We start from the raw sequence: 6,118 nt of genomic DNA on the forward strand, positions 1-6,118 counted from the left end.
TTAAAGAGTGTACAGTAGTGAATTGTACAATATCGTAGTAATCGTTAGTGGTGGAAATTTGGTAAATTGGATTACTTAAGGGGAACGGCTCATCAAGAGTTTGTTTACATTGGATTTGAAGACAATCAAATTGTAGTCACCTGGAAAAGAGTTCCACGGGCGTGCAGTTATTAAAAAGAATCTTTGTTCATGGAATCCACGTTTAGGTTGTAGCACAGATAAAAAGTGCGGGGAGGATTATTGATTGTGGTTTCAGCTAAACAAGTGTTTTTCGTGAAAATTTTGCAAGGACAGGCCATAAATTGGAGCTCAGACGTGCAGTTGACATGAAAATATTGCGAGAGCGGTGGCAGACTCGCAACGTTTCTGCTGTGAAAAAAGAGGTTGAAGTCTATTTTGAACCGTCCAGCCATCATAAGGTACTTCTAGCAGCTCCTCTTCAGATTTGGTAACAGTACTCCATCCTTTGACATACTTGTCTCGTATACAGGCGGAGAGTGTCATCGGCAGTGAGATATCTACTGGAGGGAAGAATAATCCCACCATAGTTTCTAGCGACGTTGGCAACGATTTGATGTACGTGCTCCATTTCTAATCAGGAGTAAAGGTCAGACCAAGAAGTTGGTTAAACAGGGAGTCTCTCCAAGACGAAAGCCATTCATTAGTGTTGATGACATGAAAATAGAAGTTTGGTTTTAGACTCATTAAAACAAATATCTATTTCTGCCCATCAACCACTACTCTTATGGGCCTGTCAGAATAATTTGCCTTGTCGAGTAATTCCAAAAACATAAATAAATAAAATAATATTAATGATAATGTCGTTCATCACAATCTGTGTTTGTTTGCTTTAATTACGTCAGCTGATTTTGGGGCTTGGTGGTAAATGCTTTGATAAAATCACTTTTTTACATAATAGTCATCACTTATCAGGGCGCGGAAGCCACTTAGATGCATTAAAAGTAACCAGCCACCTCTTTCCCCATTTTACCACGCGCTCAAGATTAAAGGACAGAGAATCAGAGAGAACTTTGTCATTTACTGCCTTTGATGTGTTGCCATAGATGATCATGTCATCAGCATATATGTCAACGAATGATTTAAGTATGTGTTTTGGGAGATCATTGATGTAGATCAGGAAGAGAGTTGGATCTAAGATGGAACTCTGAGGGACTCCAGCATTAATACTGTGAACTTCTGATTTCTGCCCATCAACCACCACTCTTATGAACCTATCAGAGAGAAATGATTTGATAATTGAGAAAACATTTCCAGCTCTGATAAATGCTTAATTTTAAAATATGCAAAATAAAAAATGATTTGCGGTGATTTTAAATAGTACGCTTCTTTTATCGTAATTTTAACTCATTAATAAAAATATATAATAAATAACTATAATTATAATCTATAACAATAAAGGAGTAAATATATTTATGTGTGCAACGTATGTTAGGGAGAGGCAAGGTGCAAATGAACTCGAAATCCGGGCCATCAAAAATGGAACCGGGAAATTGGATGACCTGGTCCTATGACGCAAGTTGTTTTATGGGCCAGGCCGTTGAATGGAGCAAAGTTGGAACGAACTTAAACCCTGACCGACAAAAATGAAACCCGGGAATGAGATGACGTAATTCGGACAGAGGTAAGACCAAAAGCAAACACCGAGAGGGTCAGAATATGGGTCGATGACGTAAATTGGTTAATGGGTTACGAGGTCGAAAATCCATAAAAGAGATGTGGTAAACAAAAAACAGGCAGAGAGACGCGGAGAGAGAAACAAGACACAGACGACGAGAAACTGCCTATCACGTCCACAACCACACCTCTCCTACCATCACCTCTTCTACTCCACCGCCGCATTGTGTATATATGAATGGTTGTCAAATAAACCAAGTTTGTTTATAACAAGTGTCTCGTTATTTATTGATAAATGAACAGGGTAATTCCAATCAGAGACGCTTACAACAAGCATATGTGTATAAATGTCAAACTATCTCTCTATCTATCGAGATATCCAAAAATATCTTGTAGTTAAATTATGGGCTTGGTGCTAATGCAATAGAATGTACCCTGGCTCTAGATGAAACACTAAGACTCTTCCTAGGACGAACAACAACAAAATAACAGAATAGACGTCATCTTCATACCACCAGTATATAACACGTATACAACTTTAAATTATCTCAACTTGCTACATGACTGCGCTATGCCACATTCATAAGATATGTTCAGTACTTCCCCACTATCATCATGACATAGTAGCATATCTTGATAGTCATCTGCGAAACAGATTTTAAATCCGGTAAGCGTGGACAGTACTCGATACTTCCTCTTTGTCCTAACTATCTGTTTCGCAGGTGACTATCAATATATTTTTCTCTTTTTGTGGGACGGGGTTGGGGGGGACATGTTAAACACAGGTGTCACACAACAAAACAAGTTACCATTGAATCAGTTGAAAGTAACCATTGAAAGAAGATGTGTCAACATACCCGTTGAACTGATTAGGAACGTTTTCGATTACATCGGTGAGCGTTGTCAGTTGTTCATGACCCAAAATTGCCAATAATTTGAACATTTTCGATAATTGTTTCTATATTTGTCACAGTATTTTGATGTATGAAGCTTTTTGCTGATAATAAATGTTAGTTTTATGACCATTTAAAGAGCATATATATTTTATTGGGATAGCGTACACACACACACACACACACACACACACACATATATATATATATAGTAATGTGATTGATAATTTAAAATTCAAATCAGAGTTAAAAATTATAATAATAATAATATAATAATAAAATAATAATAATAAAATAATAAAATAATAATAATAAAATAAATGTAATAATAAAAAACAATAATAATGATAATAATAAAACAATAATAATAAATTATATTAAAGTAATAATAATAAAATGATAATTAAAAAATGTAATGATAATAATAATAATTATAATAATACAATGAAATAATAATAATAATAATAATTATAATGATACAATGAAATAATAATAATAATAATAAAAATAATAATAATAATAATAATAATAATAATAATAATAATAATAATAATAATAATAATAATAACAAAAATCATAATAAGAAGAAGAACTATCAGGACCCGTAGGAATTCCACGTTAGTTAAAAGCCTTGAAAACACACTGGGAAGAAATTACCTATTAATCCCACTTGCCACTATAATTCGAAGAGCAATCGCGTCATCACTGGAAGTTGATCCGACCCACTCCACTCGCATATCCCCCATCCACTCTAACAAAAAGGAAGGTATAAAGTGTGTGAAGATAATTTCATTAAAACAGTGCCAATCCATATGAGAATAATCTCCATAGATATCACCTTATCAGCATAATGGGAAGAGAAATGATGTCATGACTGGATATTGATCCGACCCCCTTTACTCGCCTATACTAAATCAACTCTATTAAAAAGGAAGGTATAAAGCCTGGGAGGTTATTCTCATTAAAATAATCGTTAACCCATGTGAGAATAATCTCAAATCGTACCACACCTACCATCAATGGCGTCATCACCGGAAGTAACCCCTCTCAACTATCGTATCCCCAATCCACTCTAATAAAAGGAAGCTATAAAGCCTGGGAGGATATTCTCATTAAACAATTGTCAATCCATGTGAGGATAATCTCAAGTAGTAACAACCCTACAACCATTTTTGGACGAGTAATGGCATCATCACCGGAAGTAACTTGCCTATCCCCAATCCACTCAAATAAAAAGAAGCTATAAAACTTTGGAGGATATTCTCATGAAAACAATCGCCAATCCATGTGAGGATAATCTCAATTCATAACACACTTACAACCATAATTTGAATAGGAATGACGTCATGACGGGAAGTTACCCCCTGTCTACTTGCCTATCCCCCATTCACTCTATTCTTAGTAAAATAATTGCCAAACTATGTATAAATGCGAGAGGTAATTTGTTTTTCATTAAGAAACTTTTGCGATGATGATTTTCAGGACGTTGGACGCACAAGCGTATTAATATATAGATAATAGAAGCAAAAAAAGGAGTTTGAGACGATGTAAAGATAAATCTAGATATTTATTGAATTGAAATAAAATAAAATCAATTCTAATAACACAAAATAAAACATTTGAAATGAAATTAAAACAAGGCCGATAGCCATTAGTTGCGTGCTCTCGTGTAATGAATGAATGCGTGAATGTATGATTGACATGAAATCCTTTAAAATAAACTAAAATGATCGAAAGATGGGCTGAAGTGACTTAAATAAATAAAAAGTAAATAACTTACAATGACTTTAATGAACTTAAGGATGAATTGAATGACCTTAAGAATGACTTGAATGCTTAAAAAATAACTGGAATCCTTCAAAAACAACTTGAATGATCTGGAGAATTACTCGAATAGCTTTGAGACTGACTGGTTGTAAAGTGGGTGATCATTTTACATTAAATTAATACAGAAAGGTGATCCCCCACTTTATATCACAAAGTTACAGACATAAGTACAGCATGTAGTAAGAACAGATACTACACTCTGATCTTGGCCAAAAGGCCAAGAAAAGCTTAAAAAGCTGAGAACAGCACATATTAACAACATACCTTTGATCTTAACCCAAAAAAGTCAAGCACAAAAGTGTTACGGACAGACCAAAAGACCGACCGACAGACCGATCGACCGACTGATGGACCGACGGAGTGACTTATAGAGTCGCTTGCACGTGGCTAAAAACTTATATCTGGAACTCAATCCGACCAAATACAAGTTGCTTTAACTCGAGTTTTATCCTCTAATTGAATTAATTATAATAACTACAGAAATTAAAACTAGAAACTCAAATGCAGAAACATAAAAAAGAAAGCAAAATGAGCAACAGGAAGAAAGCAATGTAGATAAAACGAAATATTTGAAATGTAACTGGCAGGAAGAGGCTAAACAAGAAACATGAAGAACTGGCAGGTATAAAGATCGAACGCGTATTGTAATAAATCAAAGGAAGCTGGTAACAATCCGATATATACATATTTTCCAACGCATATTGTAATAAATCCAAGGAAGCAGGTAACAATCCAATCTATATATCTATAAAAGTGAACGTATCTGTGTGTCTGTCTGTGTGTGTGTACATTTCCCTACGCAATAACTCTGTCAATTTTTAGTCTACAGACTCGAAATTTGATATACAGGGTACTGAGATTTGCGAAAATCGATGTGATTGGTTTTTGCCCAGAAATTTGGCGATTAAGGGGTCAAAGTTCAACGATTTGACCTTTGAAAACTATACCAAATTCCTCCGGCAATTTTGGGTCTACGCACTTAAAATTTTAGATATAGGTTCCTTGGACATGGATCTAACTGAATAACTTGATTTGAGCCCAAAACAATAAATTTTAAGGGGTCATAATAGGGGTCAAAGTTTTAAAAAAAATTGACCTCTGCGGTCTCTTCCAAATTATTCAGACGATTTCTGGTCTAAATATTTGAAATTTTACATAAAGGGTATTCAGAGATAGGACAAGCTTTTTCATCAGTTTGGGTCTAAAATTTTTAGTTACCAATATATAAATGTATGTATGTATGTATGTTTGCATGTCTGCCTTAAACTTTCAATAAAGGCGACTGAGTTTACCAAGATTAGTATCGTTTTAAAGTTCGACCTTTCATACGACAAATATCGAAAAATTGGTTAAAAACATTAATATCTTCCCCTTCAACTAGGCACTTTTCTACAGGGGGGGGTCACTTTTTTCGCCGATATTGTTGCAAGTTATCCTCTCCTTTAGATTCTCTAGCCTGAATTTTAAAATATGTTTCTTCCGGTTTGGCGGTGCTCGTAACAGCATAAACGTTAGGTTTTACTCCGTTCTTTTCCTCCTTTGCGGTACGGGTTCGAGCCTGCCTACTACCACTTTTTTTTTTTTTTTTGCTCAACATACACATCCAAACACCCGGACTACGCCGGGCTGAAATGCTAGTATATCTATAAAAGTAAACGTGTCTGTGTGTGTGTTTGTGTGTGTCTGTGTACATTTCCCTACGCAATTACTCTGTTAATTTTAAGTCTACAGATTCGAAATTTGGGACACAGGGTACTGAGATT

General features: G+C 35.0%; 1 pseudogene; it reads right to left on the minus strand.

The window, feature by feature from the left end:
* Window positions 1-4,447: 4,447 nt before the first annotated feature.
* Window positions 4,448-4,584, minus strand: LOC145271792 (U2 spliceosomal RNA; annotated as a pseudogene).
* Between the last annotated feature and the right edge of the window lie 1,534 nt (window positions 4,585-6,118).

Source organism: Euprymna scolopes, chromosome 46 (assembly GCF_053919585.1).
Source record: "Euprymna scolopes isolate OS-2025 chromosome 46, ASM5391958v1, whole genome shotgun sequence".
NCBI lineage: Eukaryota > Metazoa > Mollusca > Cephalopoda > Sepiida > Sepiolidae > Euprymna > Euprymna scolopes.